General features: G+C 45.0%; 1 long non-coding RNA gene across 1 annotated transcript in view; it reads left to right on the top strand.

Moving 5' to 3' along the window:
- The first annotated feature begins 1,087 nt into the window (after positions 1-1,087).
- The window catches only part of LOC126048201 (uncharacterized), a 566,030-nt gene continuing 544,473 nt past the window's right edge, over positions 1,088-22,644 (top strand). Inside the window, exon 1 of the long non-coding RNA XR_007508814.1 lies at positions 1,088-1,119. This is a non-coding gene — a long non-coding RNA (uncharacterized LOC126048201). The remainder of the gene's footprint in view (positions 1,120-22,644) is intronic.

Here is a 22,644-nt window from a genome sequence, read left to right as displayed (position 1 = left end):
AGGCTGAGGTACTCAACAACTTTTTTGCCTTAGTCTTTACTAGCAACCTTTCTTCCCACACTTCTTGAGTGGATGGACCACAAGACAGGGACTGGGGGAGCAAAGTCCCTCCCACTGCAAGAGACGATCAGGTTCGTGACCACCTGAGGAACTTGAACATATGTAAGTCTATGGGACCTGATGAAATGCATCCCAGGATCCTGAAGGAATTGGCTGATGGACTTGCCAAGCCACTCTCCATGATAGTTGAAAAGTCATGGCAGTCAGGTAAAGTCCCCGGTGACTGTAAAAAGGGAAATAGTGCACCCATTTTTAAAAAAGGGCAGAAAGGATGACCCTGGGAACTACCAACCTGTCAGCCTCACATCTGTGCCTGGGAAAATCATGGAACAGATCCTCCTAGAAGCTATGCTAAGGCACATGGAGGTGATTTGAGGCAGCCAGCATGGCTTCACCAAGGGCAAGTCCTGCCTGATCAGCCTAGTGGCCTTCTATGATGGAGTGGCTACATCAGTGGACAAGGGAAGAGCTACGGATGTCATCTATCTGGATTTCTGTAAGGCCTTTGACACAGTCCCCCACAACATCCTTCTCTCTAAATTGGAGAGAGATGGATTTGATGGGTGGACTGTTTGATGGATGAGGCATTGGTTGGATGGTCGCATCCAGAGGGTAGTGGTCAATGGCTCAATGTCCAGATGGAGATCGGTGACAAGTGGCATCCCTCAGGGGTTTGTACTGGGACCAGTGCTGTTTAATATCTTCATCAATGACATAAACAGTAGGATTGAGTGCACCCTCGGCAAGTTTGCAGGTGACACCAAGCTGAGTGGTGCGGTTGACATATCTGAGGAAAGGGATGGGACCTGGACAAGCTTGAGAAGTGGGCCCATGTGAACCTCATGAGGTTCAACAAGGCCAAGTGCAAGGTCCTGCACCTGGGTCAGGGCAACCCCCAGTATCAATACTGGCTGGGGCATGAAGGGACTGAGAGCAGCCCTGCTGAGAAGGACTTGGGGTACCGGTGGATGAAAAGCTGCATGTGAGCCAGCAATGTGCACTTGGAGCCCAGAAAGCCAACTGTTCCCTGGGCTGCATCAAAAGCAGCGTGGCCAGCAGGTTGAGGGAGGGGATTCTGCCCTTCTGCTCCGCTCTGGTGAGAGCCCACCTGCAGTACTGCGTCCAGCTCTGGGGTCCTCAGCACAGGAAAGACATGGACCTGTCGGAGCAGGTCCAGAGGAGAGCCCTGAAAATGATCAGAGGGGTGGAACACCTCTCCTGTGAGGAAAGGCTGAGAGAGTTGGGGTTGTTCAGCCTGGAGAAGAGAAGGCTCCAGGGACACCTTATTGCAGACTGTCAGTACTTAAAGGGATCTCATAAGAAAGATAGAAACAAACTTTTTAGCAGGGCCTGTTGCAAGAGGACAAGGGGTAATGGTTTTAAATCAAAAGAGGGTAGATTTAGACTAGATACAAGGAAGACATTTTTTAGGATGAGGGTGGTGAAACACCGGAACAGGTTGCCCAGAGAAGTGGTAGATGCCTCATCCCTGGAAATGTTCAAGGCCAGGTTGAACGGGGCTCTGAGCAACCTGATCTAGCTGAAGATGTCCCTGCTCATTGCAGGGGGGTTGGACTAGATAACCTTAAAATTCCCTTTCCAACTCAAAATGTTGTATGATTATATGATTCTAAGCAGTTTCTCCTACTGCAATCATGTTTGTTAGTGATCTCTGAGCACATATAACACACCTGAGACAAATAGCTTTTTTCTTTTAACAGAAAATATTCTTTTAGTACTAAGCATTTTGCATAATAATTATCTTTTTCCCCAGTGTCAAACAGTATTTCTTTAATGCGAAAATGCTATGTGTCTTTTAACCTTTGTAAGAAGCTCATCTCATAGCTGTTATCACCTGCTGCCAGAAGGTCCTGATCCAGTGGTGGCTGCAAGAAAGGAAGGCAGTGACATTGGTTTCCATGAGCTTTGGACATAGCTCAGTGGACATACTATGGTGATTATGTTTCTCAGTTAGAGTAAGACTTAAATCGGTTAGTTTTTTTCTATAAATGGGAACATTAACTCTGTTTACTATATATTGCTGTAGTCTCTGCCAGATTTGACTTCCATATGTCTTGGGTCAGAAGAAGTTCAACAGTCATCTTCACAGAAGAAACAATACGTGTCAACAGGCAAGTACCTTATATATAATGCTACTCCATAATTTGTACTCATCTGCAACATAATTTTCAGTTGTTCAATCTTCCAAGTGTTGTAAAAGATAATCTAGCTAGACAGGAATCTCACTGGCAGTGCCAGGCAAAATAGCTTGTGATGTATGAGGGAAGGCAGACCACAGTGCAACCATTACGTGTTTCTCAGTGAGGCAATAAAAGCATGATCAAGAACAGATTGGGAAAATTTCAAAATTACAGAATTCCATGGCAATTGGTGATAAATGTATTTTAAAGTAAGAATTTAGGCAATCAAAATCAGTTCCTTAAATAATATGTGATGCTGTCAGCACCTAAATTAATATTGTAATAGTTGCATTAAAAGATAGATGATACATCAGAGCTATCTGCTAAAATATATGCTCTTGCAACAGAAGACAATTGTTTGAAATCTTTTTCTTTCTTTTTCGACAAATTTGGTGTTGCTGACAAGACGAGAGCCTTTTTATGCCATTGTGTGAGGTGTCTGAGATGGTCACGTGGGTGCACGCACAGCCAGTGCCTAACAAAGCCCGCAGCGCATAATTGACACCACATACAATGAAAGCTTGATGTAACCACATTTTTGTTAACTCTGTGAAAACTCAGGAACATGAACAATGCAGGTCTCAGAGAGTTTCATATTAAAGTGAAATGAGATACATTAATTACATAGTACTGTTAACAAGCAAAAGATTTCAAAAAAAATCAATTTTGTTCAAGAGTGAGGGGGAAAGCAGTAACCTAATTTCAACTCTCTTCTTTTCCTGAACTTCTGTTTCAGTGCTGCTGGTTTCCAGGCATACAGATGTGCTACAATAAAGCAGGACAAGACAGAGCCAGTGTTAACCAGACAAATTCAAACAAAAATATACGATTAAAAAGCAGTTGGGAGTGTGTGGGAATTTTACACTGCACATTTTTCTTTCCTCTTTGACAGACCAGAGGGAAATGAAGCGAGGCAGAAGAGCGCTGCAGGAGACCCACAGCTGCCTCCAGCCATGGGGCATGTGAGTACCTGGCCTGAAGGAGGACAGACCCAGGCAGCGATGATTTGACAGCTGACTCCCTCAGCATGGGAGAAGAGGCGTTGGGAGACAGCACCGAGTCCTGGTGCCTTGGGAGAGGCGGCTTGGTCTGAGACGGGAAAGGTTGTGGCCTAATGGGAGTACTCTGCCGCCTCGTGTGAAAGTTACTGCAGTTTTCCTGACACATCCTTCACGAGTGGCCGCACAGGGGCTGAGCTCTCTTCACGTGAGGAGACACAGGAGCATCACACTGAGGAAGGCCCATGTGCTCTGCGTCACCTCTACTGGAGCACCACACTGAGGACCATGCACCGTGTACACAGGAGCACCATGCAGAGGACCGTGCACCACGTATGTGAGAGGAACATGAACACAGGAGCGTGTGTGGGAGCACCACGCTGTGGACAGGTTTGGACAGTGATCACAGCTTTTGTTTGTGGCAGTTTTGGGAAATGCTCAGAGGTGGGTTGAGGTGACCCATACACAGCATCACCACATCCTCCCTCACACACAAAGTGATTGTACTCTTGCAGAAAGAAATTGCTGGCCTAAACTGGCAGAGCCTGCAGCCCTGGAGCCTAGAGCAGGTATAGTCTGCAGGCCACAGTAAGCCTTAGTCATGTTTCCTTGATGTTTTATGGAGAGCATGTCTTCTTGGCTAGCGCCGTGGTTTAACCCCATCCGGCAACTAAGCCCCACACAGCTGCTCACTCACCTCCCTCACAGTGGGATGGGGAAGAGAATCGGAAGGGTAAAAGTGAGAAAACTCGTGGGCTGAGATAAAGACAGTTTAATAGGGAAAGCAAAAGTTGCATATGCAAGCAAAGCACAACAAGGAATTCATTCCCCACTTCCCACGGGCAGGCAGGTGTTCAGCCATCTCCAGGACAGCAGGGCTCCATCACGCGTAATGGGGACTTGGAAAGATAAACGCCATCACTCCAAACGTCCCCCCCTCCTTCTTCTTCTCCCACCTTTTTATGCTGAACATGATGTCATATGGTGTGGGACATCCCTTGGGTCAGTCGGGGTCAGCTGTCCCAGCTGTGTCCCCTCCCAGCTCCTTGTGCCCCCCCAGCCTGCTCGCTGGTGGGGTGGGGGGAGAAGCAGCAAAGCCCTTGGCTCTGTGTGAGCACTGCTCAGCAGGAACGAAAACATCCCTGTGTTACCAACACTGTTTTCAAGCACACATCCAAAACATAGCCCCATACCAGCTACTATGAAGAAAATTAACTCTATCGCACACAAAACCAGCACAGTTGGGAATGCTTTCATCAGGTAAGAGAACCTTTATGGCAACAAAAGGAGGGTCCATGCTGCTGGGATCACCCTTGGAGCTGTGTGGTGTGTGTCTGTGGCCTTCAATTGTCTCTGCTTGAGCCCCACACACACCCAGCACAACTGAGAAACGGGGTCTTTCAGGCAAAAGAGTACAAGAAGAGGTTATGATGGAGTCTCCTAACTCCAAACTGAAGATGAGAGCCCTGGGTGACCAACAGCAGCGGCAGCAAGGAACGGCGTGGTCTGGGGCCACCCAAACCACTGACTGGGGAAAAAGGATGTGGGGAGGCTGGGGAGGGAGCAGGGTCTCCGTCTGGAGGCAGGACTGGGGGTGTCTACCCAGCACTCGTGGCACTGGTGACCGTAGCATCAAAAGCTGAAGAAACAAATCTCGAGAAAATTGTTCCAAAGGAATCAAAGGAAGAAATTACTCCAAAAGCTGGTGCTCTGCTGCCTGCTGGCAGCAAGCCCATGGGTTCAGCCTCACCTGCTCCAGGCTTCCTGTGGGCTCACATGGGGGTTACTTGAATAACTTGGATACCTTTTGTGACTTTAAGATAGACAGAAAACCAATGTGGCTTTTCGGACCAGAACACAGCATTGTGGTGGCTCTTGGAGTGAGAGAGGTTGAGCATTGCTCAGTGTTTTGAACCTCCAGCACATCAGTAGCTGCTCTGTTAACAGAGCAGTGATTAAGGGCGGTGAGGTGGGAATTCCCCTCCCACAATGCTGGGGTCTCTGTCACAGCTCACCCCCTTAGCTCCCTCCAAATCCAGTAAGAGAACAGGCAGCTTTGGGGCACAGCTCTCTGTTGTGCAAATTCCCGTGCAGATATCTGAAGCAAATCAGATGAATCACACTGCAGAAGTGCCTGTCTCTCACCGTGGACTCTAAACGAACCCAGATTTACTCCCATCTAAACTTAGACAAGTTGAATCCCATCCCAAATGTGTTTAAATGACCCAAATAACTCTCAGGGTCTCTATTTCTTTTATCTCATCTGCTTCTTTTTCTAGGTGTAATAGATGTAAACCTGTAATATTCTGACCGGTCAAAATCAAGAAGCTATCAGGGAGGGCTGTTAGAGGAATATTTCTGTGTTAACAGCCATATCACATCTGGTCATTTTCATAGCCCATGTGAACTTGGGTGTCCTGAGCTGGCTGCACTATGGGTTTTCTGTATGGCTGCGGGCAAAAAAAAAAAAAAAAAACAACCTGGAAAACCAAAGTAACAAAATTTCCCTTCCTTGCCTGGGTGCTAGAGTATGAGGAGGTTGGACGCTACAATAACTACCACCACATAAGTACTTAGATACTGCTTGAAATGATTATTTAACTATCTAACTATTACTTTTGATGAATAAATGCTGATTCAATGGTAAAATAACACTGGCAGGGGATGGATTCTGGAAGAAATGGAAGATCTCTGTGGTAACCATCAAAAAGATCTGGGTTTGGTGGGCAGGAGAGGAGAAAGGGCTCCCTTCCTATGGGGAGAGAGACTCCGACAGCTGCAGGAATGGTCACACCAGCTCCCACACTGGACCCTGTTCACATGTTAGAGCTCTCCAGTGTAAATGCAAGCAAAAAGGGACGTCGGCTGACTGACGCCTGTGGGGCTGGAGCCAGGTAGGAGGAGAGCCGAGGTGCAACAGGACCATGAAAGCTATGGAAAGGCAGTATACCATCAGCCACACTGGAAGAATAAAAGAGATCCACTGTAAGGCAGCCCTGACACCTGGACTTTAGAAGATATGATGAAAAATATGTTAAACAATGTGAAGAAATTCCCAGCCAGGATAACCATCCTCTGCAAAATGAGCAGGGAAGATTTAATTTAATTTTGAAAACCTGAGTGAAGAGAGATGTAAACCACTTTGGCTTGTGGAATGTCTCATGTGTTTTCTTCTGTGCATGGGAGTTTGTACACATTGTTTTTTGAAGGCAATGAGAGATCTGGGGAAAGCCTGAGTCTAGCTTGATTTTGCCAAGCAACAAAGAGGCCACTGGAACAGACTGTCTCTTTGTCCCTGAAGAAAATGTGAGCAACTGAGAGAAGAGCAATAAGCACTGTGGAGTAGGGTTTCAAAATGAAGAAACTGAGGTGGTGTGATTCAGAACAATTGGGATTTTTTTCCTCAGGAAGGGCAACTGCTGTTGGGTGGACACCGGCCATTATTGAGCACCCAGATTTCAGCAAAGCTGGAGTAGATTTGGTTTAGAAGATGAGTTAAACTGGCTCAGCACTCAGACCTGACTGGGAGAGATCTTGGGGAGCTACAGGTCATGGACTTGCCTCCAGTATTGGCTCAGAAACATGCAGGTGGCCACAGTTGGGGCCCAGGAGCAGGGTTATGAGGACAGAGGACATTTACTGCATCACCCCAACCACACCATGCACCTGCCCAACAGCTTTCATTTGGACCTGCTGCTCTCTAAGGCTATTCTAAAACTGCTAAATAAAAGAAAGTCCAGACCAAATCCCCAGCTCTGAGGCATGAGGAAGACAGTGTCCGCAGTGCTTCAAGCCAGCCCTGTCTCGAGCAGGTTTGCCGTAGAGAGTTGGGTGGCAGAGCCTGTAACGCGGCAGCGTGGATATCAGGCGCCCGGTGCTCGCCCTCACAGTCTGCCCCTTCAATTTTGTCAGCAGGTGACCCTATCAGACAGTCCAGAAGAGAAAAAATAAGCAAAAACTATGGCAGTGTAAAAAGGGCAATGCAGGCGTCTAGGTGGGCTTTTTGTAGTGAGTAAGAGAGGGCAACAGTAAAGAAAACTGATGGGTGCAAACATTAAGACCAGATAGGAGATAAATGAGTAGTGATAAATAGTGATAACTAAGTGTGCAGAGAAACAGAAATATCCAGAGTAAACCTCAGGCTGGGCTCTCTTTTGAGCTTGGGCTTCCTCACCGTATTTTCACCTGGAAGCTCCTGGGGCAAAACACAAGACAAACAGGCTGTGGCATCAGTGTGTGGAGTGCTGGAGCCCTGCAGGCGAGAGGCAAAGCCCTCCTTCCCTCGCTGGCAGCAGGGCTGTCTGCCCTCCTCCCGTCCCCCAAAAACCCGACACTGGCAGCAGGGCTGTCTGCCCTCCTCCCGTCCCCCAAAAACCCGACACTGGCAGCAGGGCTGTCTGCCCTCCTCCCGTCCCCCAAAAACCCGACACTGGCAGCAGGGCTGTCTGCCCTCCTCCCGTCCCCCAAAAACCCGACACTGGCAGCAGGGCTGTCTGCCCTCCTCCCGTCCCCCAAAAACCCGACACTGGCAGCAGGGCTGTCTGCCCTCCTCCCGTCCCCCAAAAACCCGACACTGGCAGCAGGGCTGTCTGCCCTCCTCCCGTCCCCCAAAAACCCGACACTGGCAGCAGGGCTGTCTGCCCTCCTCCCGTCCCCCAAAAACCCGACACTGGCAGCAGGGCTGTCTGCCCTTCTGCTGGCCCAGAGAGCCTGTGGCACAACCATGCCAGCAGTTCAGCTCTAGCAAAACTTGTTTTGCTCAGCTGCAGACAGCACCTCGCTACCTTTTATTTTCACATTGTTTTGTCTTAAAAGAAAAAGAGGAAAAAAGGAGAGCTAAAACAAGAAAGATCTGGTTTCGTTGTTCATGTCGCTCAATAGAGGCACGAAAATTATTTTAATGATGTTAGCAGCATACTGAGTGTAACAAAACTGAACCATGAAGATGTGCTTTTGCTTCATCGTAGCTTGATTTCTTTTCTAATCAATATGTCAATGCTGCATTACCTATTACAAATCTAGACAGAAAGATCTAATCAGTAGCCTTCAACCTTTTGATATTTATCCTCATCATATATTACCAGCGTGCCAAGAAAGAAAATAAACTCCACTAAATAGTGATAGTGCATAAAGTATGAAGCTGATATTGTATTAAATCAGGTTGTCTTGAGTGGTGCCCTATATTTCTGTGAAAGAAGGTTCTTGCTCACTGGTTTAGTTGTTCAGTTTATTTTAAACACATCAGGACATTTTTTTTGGAGCGGTGTTGGCCAGACTCCAGATTTCTTCTATTCATCTAGAGCTATAACAGTACTGAACACATAGCTGTGAGTGTGAAAGCAATGTTCACCCCTGCATTTTTGTTTCTGTTCAGTCCTCTTGTCCTTTTAGACAGCATAATAGAAGTGCTGCAGTAAGCAGGGTCAAGTAGGATATGCCACTGAGAAATGTTAAAACGAGACTATAGGCTGCGATTATGGGCTCTAATGTGTGATGAATCCTTTTTAATCACATGATATGAACTAATGTCACCATTTATTATAAAACAACAAAGTGTTCAGCTACAGGAGGAATAGAATGGATGACAACTGCATTTTTAAATGTTTTGTTTAAGCAAGTACAGTGTGATCTTTTTAGATAACTAGGAAAAACTGAAGTTAAAATAAGTGCAAGTATTTCCAGCTGGTTTTGGTTAGAACAAGTGTCTTTCCAGGGCATGAGGATTCATCCCCTGAAAAGGGGATGTACAATCAGTATCCACCTCCATCTTTGAACTCAAGTGAAAACTAAACTTGGTTATTATGCTGAAAATAATTTGCAAAATTGTAAATAGTGAATTCAAGACATGTTATTAAAAATTTAAATATAAAAGATCAACTCCAATTCTGTTCTGAAGTTATTTCTAGTGGTTAGTTAATTATAATTTTCTTAAGCTATAGACTTTGTTCTATGTCAAAATGTAGGAGGAAAAGTCTTAAAATACTACCATCAATTTTGACACATCTTCAACTCTCCTTCCAATCTTCTAGCTACATATATCACAAAATATTTCTAGTGTTCAAGACAGTCAAAAAGTAATGTACCTGAAGGGAAGGTATTTGGTGAGACATTCCAGTGTCATATCATCACTCGGAAATCACCGTTACAACACTGTCACCAATGTGGGGGCCAGTCTGCCCAGCCACCCCTAATGCTCCAGATCCTAGAGATGACTTGTTGAATACATTCTGCCTTACATGACTAATGTAGTTCATTTCTTATCTAGTTTAATTCACAGGACTAGGAAAGGGCAGTAACTCCTGGCAAGGGTAGTGAGAATATCAGTGGGAAGCACTCAACTCACATTGCCAGCAGCCAGGTAAAATTGTTTGACAATAAAATTGGGGACAGAATCTCTCTGGGTGGCCTTTTAAACCGCTTGGAAGTCCTGGTTGGAAGCACAAAGGAATTGCCATGATTTCCACTGCCTTCTGCCAACCCAAAGCAGACTGTCGTGCCTCCCCTCCACATGGCACAACAGCCCTGATTCCTCAGCTTTCTGGAGCAGGAAGCAGCACTACTCATCTCGTCACCCTGCTCCCTAATCATCAAATTTTAACTGAACATTACTGTAAAGCTCTATGTCACTGACGTCCTGGAGACCAGCTATAAATGACTCCCCATGGCCCTGTGTATCATCGCAACCTCAGCAAGAGCAAATTATTGGTTTCACAGGTTTGAAAGGCATTGATTTAGACAAAAAGTGGCAAAAAATCTTCATGGCTTGGGTTGTAAAATAGTTTTGAAAGAAATGTTTTAGAAGGTATATGAACTGGGAAATGTGAATTTGGAACAGATATGCCATGGCAGAATGTCTTATGGGGAACAACACTGCAGTGACAGAGTGTAAGAGTTTCTTCCATTTCCAGAACTACAGGAGTAAGAGTATGTCACCATCCCTGCACAGGCCCTTTCTTAGCATGTGACCACATGCTTTTAATTTTCGAAGGAAAGCTCTGTCTACAGTTGTCTGGGTTTGTTGTTGCAGGATCTTTGCTGACAGGTGATGTAAACATTGCCAGAGTTTGCTCTGTCTCGTAGTCTTTCACAGAGTCACAGAAGGGTTGAGGTTGGAAGGGACCTCCTGGTTCAACCCCCTCCTTGGGCAGGGCCACCTAGAGCCGGTTGCCCAAAACCATGCCCAGATGACTTTTGAATATCTCCAGTGATGGAGACCTCATAACCTCTGCGGACATCTGTCATGATTTAACCACAGCTGGCAAATAAGCCCCACACAGCCACTCACTCGCTCACCTCCCTCACAGTGGGATGGGGGAGAGAATCGGAAGGGTAAAAGTGAGAAAACTCATGGGCTGAGATAAAGACAGCTTAATAGGGAAAGCAAAAGCCATGCACACAAGCAAAGCAAACCAAGGAATTCGTTCCCCACTTCCCATGGGCAGGCAGGTGTTCCGCCATCTCCAGGACAGCAGGGCTTCATCACACGTTACGGTGACTTGGGAAGACAAACGATATCACTCCGAACATCCCCCCTTCTTCTTCCCCCACCTTTATATGCTGAACATGATGTCATATGGTGTGGGACATCCCTTGGGTCAGTGGGGGTCAGCTGTCCCAGCTGTGTCCCCTCCCAGTTCCTTGTGCCCCCCCAGCCTGCTCGCTGGTGGGGTGGGGGGAGAAGCAGCAAAGCCCTTGGCTCCGTGTGAGCACTGCTCAGCAGGAACAAAAACATCCCTGTGTTATCAGCACTGTTCTCAGCACAAATCCAAGACATAGCCCCATACTAGCTACTGTGAAGAAAATTAACTCTATCCCAGCCAAAACCAGCACAGCAACCTGTGCCAGTACAAGGTCACCTTCACAATAAAAAAAGTGTTTCCTGATGTTCAAAGGGAACCTCCTGCATTTCAGTTTGTGCCTGTTGCCTCTTATCCTGTCCCTGGGCACCACTGGGAAGAGTGGCTCCATCCCCTTTGCACCTTCCCTTCAGGTATTTATATATGTTGATAAAATCCCCCTGAGCCTTCTTGTCTCCAGGATGAACAGTCCCAGCTCTCTCAGCCTTTCCTCATTGAAGAGATGCTCCAGTCCCTTCATCATCCTCATGGCCCTTCATTGGAGTCTCTCCAGTATGTCCATGTCTCTCTCGTACTGAGGAGCCCAGCGCTGGACCCAGCACTCCAGGTGTGTCTCACCAGGGCTGAGCAGAGGGAAAGGATCCCTTGACCTGCTGGCAGTGCTCTGCCTAATGCAGCCCAGGATACCATTAGCCTTCTTCGTGGCAAGGACACATTGCTGGCTCATGTTCAACTTGGTGTCCACCAGGACCTCCAGGCCCTTTTTTGCCAAGCTGCTCCCCAGCTTGGCTGGCCCCCAGCGTGTCCTGCTGCCTGGGGTTGTTCCTCCCCAGGTGCAGGACTTGGCACTTCTCTTTGTTGAACTTAATCAGATTCCTGTTGGCCCATTTCTCCAGCCTGTTGAGGTCCCTCTGGATGTCAGCACCACCCTCTGGTGTATCAGCCATTCCTCCCAGTTCGGTGTCATCTGCAAACTGGCTGAGGGTACACTCTGGCCCATCATCTAGGTCATTACCGAAGATGTTAAGCAGGATAGGCCCCACTATTGACCTCTGGGTTACACCACTACTTACTGGCCTCCAACTAGATTTTGTCCCACTGATCACTACCCTCTGGGTCCAGCTGTTCAGCCAGTTTTTTCAATCCACCTCACTGTCTGCTCATCCAGCCCATACTTATGGGAGATAGTGTCAAAAATCTTACTGAAGTCTAGGTAGGCAATATCCACCGCTCCACGCCCCCTTCTAGCAAGCCACTCGTTTCATCATAGAAGTTTGTCAAGTTGGTCAAGCATGCTTCCCCTTGAAGCCAAGATCTTTTTCTTGCAGCAGATAACGTGGGCTGACACCCTCAGAAAAAGATCTCTTTTTTCCTACTTACATGCTACTGCTGACTCCCGCTGTTCCAGGCCTGTTGAACAGCTATAAATAAACCAAATTGAATCAGTGTATAACTGGGCGTTCTGCAGCACTGACTTCCTTGTCAAGTGAAGCATAAGAGTGACAAAGTAATTATGAGTAATATAGCTGCACCTCAGTGTCCGGTCACGTTCAAGCTTTACAAATGCACAATAAGAGAATTAAGAAGTAGAGGTTTTTCTAAACTGAGAAATCAGGACAAAATAGGAGAGTGAGAAAGAAAGGAAAAAAGTGTTGATTCTGCACATTTTCAAACAACAAGCAGTGAGAGTTCATGACTCAGCCCAGATTGGACAAGAAGTCTGCAGCAAAGCTGGAGCCTAAACCTGTGTCTTAGTCTTTCTCTAGTTCCTCAACCATAAAATCATGCTTATGCTCTTTGTATATGGAAAAATCTCCCCTAAGTTCTTGATGTGGGATGTCTCTTACGCTGACTACAATCAAATTCTTTTAAGTGTATACTCACCAAGTTTGCATCTCATTAACATTCACATGTGTGTCAAAATTCACAGAGGAAATCATTACATCAGGTTAGCATATGAAATCTCTGAAATCCAAGGCTAACACTGGCTTCCCTGGAGACAGGGAAGTGCTGACATCCATGGTGAAACAGGATTTACTGGAGAAGATGGACACAGACCTGGCTGCACGGCAGAAAATAATTTTTTGTAGCCCTGAGAGTCAGGCAATTGCAGCCAGGAAATATGATTCACGTCAGCTATGTTTCACTTGCCTTTTCATACAGGCTTTTTCTTGATGTGAACCCCTTTCTACCATTATTTTAGTCTCTGAATATCTGGCAGGAGCAATGACGCAATGTTCTGCACTTGAGCGACAAGACTGCAAAAAGCATAGGTGAAATGAAGAATATGGCTGCTGATTGCTGTGCCCACAATACTTTCTCTGCTTGATTGATGTCTGTCTCCCTTATAGTGACGACAGCAACAGAAGTTCAAAATGTGGCCTTTGGCTCAGAAACATTTTCACACAGCTCTGCTAGAAGGAAAGGGAAATTAAGGTCAACAAGAAAGGAATACTACTGTGTGTTATCAGAAATCATGTTCGTGGTTTCCCATATCCTGGAGCTGCGTGATTTACTGCTGAACTATAAAGACGGTACTGATAGAACATTGCAATACAGTGTCCCATCTAAATTATCAACATGGAAATTTTTTATGTTTAAAAGTACGAAGTTGAAAAGGACTGAAGGAGCTAAAGGGACGATCAGTTAAGAAAAAGCATACTGGAAAGATTTTAGGCTGGGACTGCAGCACAGCATTAGAAGGACCAATCATCAGCAACAGAAAAAAAATCCAAAAGCAACTCAAAGTTCATTCAGAGTACAACAGCTTTTTCTTCATTGAGTAATCAGCATACAACATTGTCTTCCTTCAAAGCTCTGAGGAGAATTAATGTTCAAGACAAGGTGTTGCTCTCTGAAGCTGGAGGAAGAAAAATGTCAGAGAACACCTGGCTATTTATCCTTGTTACCTCCTCAAGACCAAGAATAATGTTTTTCATGTGAGTAGAAGTTTACAAACTCAGATACTCCTTGGGAAACCAGAAAGGCGTGGCTTGATTATTCAGCATTGGCATCTTCTTGTATCAGCACACTATTCTTAGAGAAAAACCTCCCATTGCTGTGTAGGTAACTTCACAAGTATGTCCATGTGGTGACCATGGCCTCTACATCCAGCTGGTTTGCTCTTGGCAGCTCTATTCTGCTGATGCTGAGTGCAGACATTATGCGATATCAGTGTCTTTTCAACCTCTGACTTTCATAAACAGCAATTAACAAAAGCAGTATGAACAGCTTAAATGGCAGGAAAGACATTTGTAAAGCCTCATAACTAAAGCAAAGCACCAAAACTGTGGTTGCTGTATGACAAGCACACAAGCACATCAGAAAAGTGAAATATTTATTAGACAAATATGCCCTTAGAAAAGGATTTCTCAGAAAAATGTGGGGTTTTTTTCCTCCTAATGGACACTGAGGTCCCATACCTTTGTGCTAGGAGCCAGGTGGGTTTCCTGCCCATGGCTTACCAGCCCTGGGACATCCCTGACACCTCTGCCACTTGCCAGAGGAAAACATGGGAGAAATAAAGAGTTTGTCATGCACTGGGGCATCAGAGGGCAGAGGGGTAAATCGCTGTCTGGAAATACCCCTGTTTTCCCATTGCCTACTGGATGAGCCTGCTCGAATGGGATGGGCCAGCTGTGCAGCGCTTGGGCAACCGCCTCTGGCTGAGGTCTGTTCTACCCTTCGCATGGGAAAATGGGGTGTGAGAGTAAGAGATGCGACGTGAGGACTAACCTTTTACACGTTTGTGCTCTAAGATAGGTTTGTCTATTGTAGCTGGGCCTTTAGAAAGCTAATTGCAATTCCCCAGTCCAGGCACCCTCTGCATTTGATGAATTCCTCTGGGCTTTACCGTCAACTGTCCTTGGACTTCTGAGGGAGCCCTTCAGAAGGTGTAGCAGAGGTTATCAGCTCTGTAAAGAGGGAGGAGCAGAGCACACAAAACTTCCAGGAAAGAGGCTATTGTTGTTCCTTGCCATTTTCCGAGAAAAGTAGGAGCCTAGGCAGCCCGTGTGGGACTATAGGCATACAGAAACTTGAATATCAGGTAGATTCATGACTATATTTCTGACATGTGAAAAGCTGAACAATGCACAACAGCATGGTTTGTGCGCATAGAAAAGCCAGGTAGGATCAAAACTAGACAGAATTAACTACTTTTCGTGGCAGAGGAAAGCTTGTTCAGGTTTCCAGCAGGCAGGCTCTTCTGAAATTCAGAATCACTATTTTATTGGCAATAGGAATAAATATAAAGCATCAGAATAGAAATAATAGAAGTAGAATTCAGAGTGTGGAAATACAGCTTTTGGCTGTATTTTAAAAGCAGTTTCATTCTTTTAGGATATAATTTTTCAGTTTGATCCCAAGCTTGTAGAAATGCAAGGAAGCCTTCAAGACTTCTGGATCAAACCCATAAACTGGAAAGTTATTTTCCATTTTAAAGATAATTCACCAATGTCTGCCAACCCAGCTGTTCAACACGCACTACTAGGATGGTGTTCACTATATATGCCTTCCTCATGGTCATATTGTATTTTGAAACTTCCAGTAAGGGAGAATCCTATGTGGGGGTATCACAAGAAAGACCTTGCAGACACCTGGATTTTGAAACACACAGTTCTTATGCAGACAATTTATGAAAGGAGAATCAAGAGCAGGAACTTTGCATCACACCTAATTTTGCCATGTTGAATCATTTCACACTAAATGAATGCTTCCTGAAATTATCTGGCTCTGTTGGTTCTGTGAAATCTAGGGGGTTTATACAAATTAAAATTCTAGCAAATTTAATACAACCCCAAATACTAGAAAATGATTTTTTTCTCTAGTTTTTCTATACCTGGCAAAGCGGATTCAGTGGTATCAACAATATAATCTCTGAGAGGATGGATCAGTAAGACTGCAAAAGCTATGGAGATGATTAAATAAAAAAAAATGTTCAGCGTGGCAGGGCTGGAGGTGTAGTTGCCTCCTTACAGTATCCTGACTCTCCTTTCTGACCAAGGAGTCGTCATTTTCTGAATGGGGTTCTTGAAGTGACTCTAACATGCCTCCACCCAGGCTGGTGTGAGATGGAGACACAGAAACCCTACAATAGCTGTGTATGGCTTCATACGCTTTTTCAAGCAAAAAGGAATTTAGGGGTTTGTTTGGGGGTTGTCATTATAGCATGTATTAAAAAAAAAAAAAAAAAAGCAAGTGAGAAATCGAAAAATACCAACAGTTTAGAAAAAGGGGACCAGGTTTATTTTATCAAAAAACATAAGGGATTGTGGTTTTCTTTTGTTTGTCATTTATTGTGTATAAGACAGCAGTAAGTTGTTCCACCTTAGAGTATCTTCCTGGAAGCAAATATCCTGTGTAAGGTCTATGAACAAAAAGATGGTGGTGTTGATGTTTAAGTAAATCAGTTCAAAGTGCCAGGGCAGCCTGAGCTAATTGCCCTAATGACATTGTCTGCTTTGCCTCTACTAGTTTTAGACCTTTATTTTACAACCTGCATGAGGCCAGTATCAGTAAAGATGGTAATGTTAAAAGAGATTCAGGTCTGTAAATGATAAAATGCTACAGCATCCTACTTTTTATCTCACTCCAATAATTTTTCATTTATCTCAAAATAAAGCCAAAAGCAACAGCTGCTTTTCTGGGCAGTAGCCACAACATAACCTCCAAACCTCATGTGCTGACATCCAACTTGTGTTTGGCTCTGTCTTTACATCACTCGTCATTGCATCTCTCAGTATCTTTGCATCTCTCGGTCTTTGCATCATCTGTCCTTGCATCACTCAGCATATCTTTGTATTCTAGCATCTTATCTTTAACCTTGGCCTGTAGCTGCAGCACACCAATGTCGTATCTGTGCAGCATCTACTGCTAGCTTATTTTGGAAGAAATCGTCTCCACTCCCCTCTGTGTGGCGCAGTATCAAAGGAAACATGATATTTTACCATCTGAATCCAATGCCAAATTGATTTCCTAACGAGATGCTAAAAGCATTTCAGGTCTCTCTTTGTGTTAACCATTTTCCCTCAAGTTTTCCGTCAAAGCTGAAAGTTACTGTCTATGGGGAACAGCAATTTGTTGATGCTGAAGTCTGCGTCTTCAACAGATCAGAAGCACCCTCTTCCATCCACACTAGTCCAGAATACTTGCAGCTGGGATCTCAAGTGCTGGCATAACAGAGGAGAAAGAGTGAAGGACTGAGTGCTGGTGCACTTTTGGTGCTTGACCTCATCACTAGCACTGTCAGGAAGTTGTCTCTTGTGACAGTGGCTTTCAGTGTGTCAACATCTGCACAGGAGTGGGGAGACAAACAGCTGGGCACTGTTTCTCTTGCTGCGGACTGGATGGAGTCACATCCACAGCCCAGGGGCTTCTCCCAGGCCTGCCAGTCCCAGTGCCATCCTGTCCAAGGTCTAGTTCATGTCCAAAGCCTACTCCAAAGCACTTGCTCTCCACTTCCTGAGATCCTCCAAAAAACAGACTGCCATCTGATTCTGAAATCAACCATGGGTAGATATTTTCCATTGAAAGATTCTGAGGCAGAGTTAGTAGGTTCTAAAAGACAACCTAGGAATACAGAATCAATAAAATGGCATTATAAAAATTGTTGTCTTGATCCCACAATACACCTTCAGCAGTAGCCTCCTGAAACACAACCATAAGCTCCTTTTGCCTCTGTTAGTTGTCCCAGTTTCATGAAGACATTGCACTTGCCTTTAACCATAGACATGGGGTTTCCTCAAAAATAAAATCTCACTGCTTGGTGGATCCCACAAAACATTATATTTCAAAATGTGGCAGGTTTCTTATTGTTTTCCAGTGCATGAAAAACCAGTTAACACAGATAACCACTAACACACTGCAGTTGCCTTCTCATGATGGACAAAACAAGCCTGGAGATGTAGAGTTTGCCTCTCAACTCATCTCCCCACGTGACACTTTTTACATCCTCATCAGTCATGCTTCGGTGTTTTCCATGTTACACTGACCATCCATTGCTCATGGCAGGTCTTCAAATTCTTCCTCAGTTTGTGGCTTTCCTCTAAAATTACTCCGGCTTGTATCTTAGGGACTTGTTGGCACATAGTTCAGATGAAAGATGACTGTAGTAATTGTCATGGAACTACATGGGACAGTTTGAAATGTCCTTAGCTAGTTTGTGAAGATATATAAACATGGCAGGGGTTTTTAGAGCTGTAGTAAGGGATAAAATTATATACAGAATCAGTGGTGTTATGGTTAGAAATAAATAATTTTTTCATAGGTTGTTTTCTGCAAGACTTGTATTTTGCCTATCTTATACAATTTGCTAAATCACGCTTGCTGAATTTAAAATATTATTGTATATTTGCATATAAGCAAAAGCTTATACAAATGACCATAGTCTGTTCTTAAAAATTTGCCTCCTTTCCAGTGGCTGGAAGTATCTCTGTACAACATAAAGCTTCTCATCTGCAGATGCGAAAGCACTCCTTAAAGCAGATGAAAGTCATGGCCCCCTTTTGCAGATGGGGAAAGGGAGGTATTGGGCAGTGACAGGACTTTCTCAAGGTTAATGCAAAGGCATTGCTAAGAGAAGTGAGGTTTCATAGCTGGTGGATTAACACTGAGCATAAAGAGAATGCACTAAAATACTGGGGGATCATTTTGGGAAAAGAGTCAGTATAAAAGTAAGCTACTACACTTAGTTCATAAGAGCAGTGAGTGCCAAAGCTTGCCTGCTCTGTGAATCCAGTCTTGGCAGGAGGTCATTTTTAGAAAAAGTTGCTCCAGCCAGCTAGCCTTCCTCAGAAATACCGGGCTGACAAATGCAGGCATTTCACAATTCCTCGCCTTTCTGATATGAACTCAGAGATACAGAGAAATGTTTAGTCAAGTCAACAGATCAGTTGGATTTTTGATACTCAGAATGTGCTTTTGTGGTTTGATGTCTTGCACTTTGCAGTTATTCCTCTAAACAGACCAGCCGAGCTTGCAGGAGTAAGGGACATGAAGATGATTAAGCTTCCCAGGCCCACTTCACTGTGTCATTCACGCCTATCTCTGAGCGGCACAGTGATAACACCACGTTGTATACAGAAGGGAAAATAGTTGCTTGGTGACTACTCTACATTTTAGATTTAACCCTTTAGCTCTCCTCTTCAGGTTTATCCATGTTCGGTGCATGTAAGGACAGCCAACAAATGGCAGCTTTGACACCAAGAGCCAGAATTTCATCTTAGTTTCTTACACATAAAAATTAGGCATCTTAGCCTGAAAAACAGAGCTCGAAAAATACAGTTGACCGCTGCTGGCCAAAAGACTAGCCAGCTAGCCAAGTGCTGGTGATGATGCACAACAATGGGCTCTGTCTGCAACGTTGAAGAGGAACATTCCTTGTGAGGAGCCCAGCTGGGACTCCCTGCAGCCAAAAGTTATCATTCTTGGCCAGTAGCTGGAATCAGTTAAACATAAGTTCCCTTTTCATATCACAGATACTCATTTGTTATACAATATTTAGAAGTCAAGCATGGATGTATTGTGCAAGCATGCCCTTTTTGGTCCAGGGAGGCAGTAAGATACCCACAGACCTGCTCCATGGTTGGCTGCTCTGGGGGGAAAATGCAGAAGGACCCATCATACAGTTAGCAGAAAATCTGGCCAGAGGCACTGCTGCACAGGGTCTCAGTGTGACTGGGCTCCTGCTGCAGGCAGATAAGCATCCTGAAGTGAGCAGATTCCAGTGTGTGGGGATGTGTCAACACTGTTGACTGCAGCAGAGTCCAGAGATGCCTGAAAGCATTAAATGAAATAACTTGGGGACTAGAACCAGAACAAGAGTCAACTCAAGGACTCAGTGCTTGATGGAACATTTCATTCAAGGAAAAACAACTTTTCTGAGCCACGAAGGTGGCAAAATACACTTTCAGCCTGCCATGTCTGGGTGATACTAGCCAACCTATCAGGAAAAAATATTTTATTTTTACAGGCAGAGCTCCCTGTTTGTCTTTGGAAGCTGTCCCAGAACCAAGCAGGTTTCTACATCTGGATCTATTCATGATGTGTGTTTATCTGTGACATATTTAATATGCATGGGCCTGCTTCATTTTTCATGACTGACCTTACAGAGTGCAACCCAAGCACTTTTCAAGTTCGCATCTTTTAAGACTGTTACCTTTTAAGCTATATTTTAAGTGTATCTCAAGAAATCACCTATGAAATTCTGCTTAAAATTAGGCTAAGGGAAGGTTCACAGTAGTGGTAAGCTAAATCAATACATAGGCATGTTTACATGAAGGCTAATTTTAGAAAATGGCTGAGTAGCACCTGGTCCTAAGTGAAACTGGTCTCTCAGTATTGTAACTCATATTTAGATATTGATGAGCAGATTTAAAAGCAGCGATTTTAAGAAGCTGGAGATGACTTAGAAACAGAAATCATCACTGACTTTCACCAGAACCTGGAAACCCTCACTATCCTGAAAACTCTTTGCTAGGCCTTCACAGGGTCTGACTTTTGGCAACTCAGCAGAAGTTGTTTAACCGTAGTTACAGGGCTGATGCTTCCAACCCACCCCGGTGAACGAGACCCAGGAACCTGGCACAGTACTCCTGCATGTCAGGTAGCTATAATGATTATCATGTATAGGCACCAGCATCTGGCATAGGTAGTGATATCTCCAGAGTCTTTTCTGAAGCATAGGTATGTCCCACTGATGGCACCCAGGGTTGTGAGAAGACCATCTCTGGTGAGATACTCCTGTGATTTGGTTCACTCTCCCCCAGGCAGTTAACCTGCTCCACGTGCTGTCTGACAGGGCCTGGGGAGGTGCCCAGGACTGCGGAGGACATGGACCAGTTGATGCCAGAACATGACATGGCTCAACAACATCAGCTGCAGGAAGCCAACCTCGAGCAGACTCTGAGCATAGGGGTAGCACCAGTAACAATATCCTACAAGATGGCACAGAAATCTTAGAGGATCAGCACTAACACAGGTCATATATTAGAAATATTATCCAGAAAGACCCTTAGTAGTCCCTGTATTACCCACAGTGCAGGCAGGTCCCACGGTGTAGGCAGGGCCCAGCTGTAAGAATGTATAGAGAAATTTCCATAAAAAATGACACACAGATAATGCCCATAAGTGATCAAGTGGATGGCAGCATTTAATAATTTAAAATGTTTGGAAGTGAAGGTCATAGACTGTCTTTTGGCTGCACTGAGCTGGAACTGATGATCATCTTCAAAATGATATATCTGACAGGCTGAGGTTTTAGCTTGGAAATTCCTCTGGAAATGTGTGATGGCCTCAAGGAGGTGATAGATAAGTTTGTAAGAAGTTCCCCCAAACCCTACTGTCTGTAAAGAGAAGAGTGGGACACTAAGAAAAGGGACCAATGAAACTCCTACAAAAAGTTGCAAGAGAAATGAGATGACTCCTTGAAAGGATATGTGGAAGACTGATTAGTGAGGTAAGCAGAGGATAAGAAGACAAGAGAACTTCAGAAAGAAAGGAGGACAAAATTTCAAGAAGAGCATGGCTCCTGAGGGGCTGAAGAGTGTAAGTGTGAAGCACCGACTCTGAGGTTTGGCCAGGCAGAAGGCATTAAAGGCAGTTTGGTGTGTGTGGTGAGTGAGCAGTAGGGAAGGAAGACAGAGTAGAGGGAGGCAAAAGTGGAATAGAAAAAAAAGGAATTACGGGCACAAATCCTGAGCTATGGTGATTGAACTTCAAGATACAGGAAGGTGAGTGACAGACATCCAAGCGCAGACCCACAGGTTTTCCTTTTTTTATAGGCTGGAATACGCTAAAGCCTGTTGTATCTGGGAAAGAGCTTGAGGATAGGCAAATGGAGTAAGAAAGAAGAACGGGTTGAGAGTGAGCGTGAGGAAAAATAAGAAATTGGGCAAGAGAGCATAGGGGACCATTTGGGCAAAGGATTTACTAGAAGGAGACAGCAGAAGATAAACTACATCTCTGACAGCCATTGAGCAGGGGAAGAGGAAATATGAGCTTGGAAATGGGGGAAGTTAGGCTATATTCTGCAAGGACTGGTAAGATCCTGTGTGAAAAAAAGAAGTCTGATGAAGGGATAGTTTGAGAAGTGAGGCAAAAGAATCGTGGAATGGCGAGATGTTTATCTGGAAGAATGAGTTACAAAGAGCAGCACAGGGGAATGTTGCAGCTGGCAGTGACATTTTTAGAGATTAAATGGATGTCCCAGAGACAGCAGGAGAAGGGAGGGAAGAGATGGACACATCACAAAATAGTGAGGATGAGTGTCAGGTGGAAAGGAGAGAAGCAGGGGAATGGCTATGGTGATTGCCACCCTAAGTAGAGAAGGATGGGGTTGTGGGACTAGCTCTGTGCTGTTAAGGTGAAGGTAGAAAAGCAGGATCCGAGGGAGGAATTGTAAAGGGATGGGACTGCAGACCATGTGGGACAGGAAAGGGAGGAGAAAGCAGTACAGAGTTACAGCAGGAGCCAAAGAGAATAGCCTAAATAAGGTTTCTAAAGAAATCTGTCAGTGTGACATTTTCGGCTGTTCTCAGGCAGCCAGGAGGCCGTGACCTCTGCCTCTGGAGGGACCGAGTGGGCTGGGAACGTCCTCAGATGTGATCATCTAAGGGCTCCCCAGCAGCCTCACCCAGAATCTCAGTCCAGCCCCGGTACTGGTTGCCTCTCTTAAATGAGCCTTTTTTTTAACCTCTTAACACATGACACAGTGTCAAGTTTTAGGAAAAAAAACCCCAAACAGTAAGAGCCCTCCTGCTCTGCAGCAAGCAATACTGCCATTAAAAAAAGTTCTTGTGCAAATATAAA

The sequence above is a fragment of the Accipiter gentilis genome, chromosome 19 (genome assembly GCF_929443795.1).
Source record: "Accipiter gentilis chromosome 19, bAccGen1.1, whole genome shotgun sequence".
In the NCBI taxonomy this organism is placed as follows: domain Eukaryota; kingdom Metazoa; phylum Chordata; class Aves; order Accipitriformes; family Accipitridae; genus Astur; species Astur gentilis.
Note: the sequence above shows the minus strand (reverse complement) of the source record. Positions and strands in the feature narration are given on the sequence as shown.